Raw genomic sequence first — 2,067 nt, forward strand, 5'->3', positions numbered from 1 at the left:
TAATCAATATGTTATATATATTTTTTAATTTTTTTACCATCTTATTTGTATTAGTTAATATATTATATTATTAGAGATTTATTTCAATTATATTTTGAAATATTATGATTGATTAATTTTTCAAAATACTATTTTTGGTCATTTTACATTCTTATCAGCTAATTTTGTCAAACATGAGCTATCAGCTAGTTTATCAGTCATCAGTTAGCTTATCAGCTAGTTTGTCAAACATAGCCTAAAACAACCATATCAATACCAAACCAGATTTGAAATAGTCTCTCAAAGGGATCAAGTCTAACAAGTGAGCCAAAATCAAGATCTTATACATCTTTAATTCTAGTTTGAAAGACTTGGAGCTTTGTAGAAAGAAGCATTTATCCTCTCTTGTTCTTAAATCTATACTACCTTATAAATCAGATTTATCAAAAGTATTAAAAACAATTTTTAATGCACAAAATACTATACATTTATGCACAAAGTTTTAAAAGTCTTAAAAACAACTCATAATGCATTAAATACTACTACTTTATGCATTTAGTCTTAAAATCTCTTAATCCACAATTAAAATAACATATAATACAAGTTACCAATGCACATTATTACTTTTTTCCTTTCATGTTCCCAAGATACTTTTGACACATTTCACTCATGTCTTCACCCTCTCATACCTTTATGTCTTCTCTCCATCCCTCAAGGTAAAATTTAAACTGATATTCACTATGAGTTATTAAAAGTTCTCTCATTCATCTCCCATTCAATTCCTTTAGAACTCTCGGTCTCGCTTTCGATCTCTAGATTATTTGCTCTTGGTGTAAATTGAATATATTTGTGAAGTCGTTTAAATATGTTGGATTTTAAACTGTCATACAATTTTTTTCATCGATAGACTGTAATTGGAACCATAACTCTTATTTATTCAAATTGTATTGATATGTAAAGACCAAATGTAACTTGTATCATCGTTAAATCTTTCTAATAAAACCAATGAAACTTCAAAATCGTTAAAATTCACGGTTCCTGCCGTATTGCATGGGTACACAACTAGTTTATTTTTAAGTTTAAGTCCATATTCTTCACACATTTTTATCACCAATCTTAGTCTTTTAGTCTTATCTAGTCTCTCAGTTTGGGAATCAGAACCCAACCCTTGCCCCTTGGAAATCACATATTTGAAACATAGAAATATCCAAACTTTCTAATACTAGCTATCAAAGGAAGGAAAGGAATGTTATAACAATTCGACCTTCCACAAAAGTCAATTTTATTTGCAATGCCTCAACGTACTAAGGGCATCATTATCCATGTAAAATAAATAAATAAATAAACAATTTATATTAGCTAATTGGATAAAAGCTATTTCAAAATGATGTCATGTGACGAAACATATAAACTCCGGTATCCATGATCATTTATATAGACAAAAAATTACTGTCACCAAAGACACCAATATCATACGAGGATTGAACCCATAACATGTCTTGTATTTAGACAAAGTCGGTCCATCCTTTTGCCAACTAGCTACACGACTTATCGTTTCTGTCTACGCTTACGTTAGGACCACTTATGATTGATTTGGATACACCAAGGACCGATATTAGGTGGACCCGATTTTCGGCCGGATCAAGACAAGTCAAAAGGCCCAATTATTTGGACCAATACTTTGCATAAAAGTTAAAGAAAACAAAACAAGGTGGGCTTGGGATTTTGATGGAATAAGAAAGAAGAATATTTGAATGGTGAAAACCAAGTACAAAAGGCATTTGATTCTGTTTTATAGAAAGAAAAATTCTGGGATGGCAAAGGGAATACAATACAAGAATCCATGACCACCCTTTGTCTTTTGGTTTTTATGGCCATAATCTCCTACAATTTCACCCCATGAAAATGGTCCTTTCCTAAACCTCTGGAACTAGGGATGGGAATGGACCCCGACCCGTCGGGTAACCCGGTCCACCCGCCCCGGTCGGGGACGGGGATTCCCCGAAAAATCGGGTCTCGGGGACGGGGACGGGGATCCCCGCTTGGCGCAAGCCGGGGACGGGGACGGGGACGGGTATAGCACTCCCC

This window comes from Cynara cardunculus, unplaced genomic scaffold (assembly GCF_001531365.2).
Source record: "Cynara cardunculus var. scolymus isolate 2C unplaced genomic scaffold, CcrdV1 Un_Scaffold_7752, whole genome shotgun sequence".
Classification (NCBI taxonomy): Eukaryota; Viridiplantae; Streptophyta; class Magnoliopsida; order Asterales; family Asteraceae; genus Cynara; species Cynara cardunculus.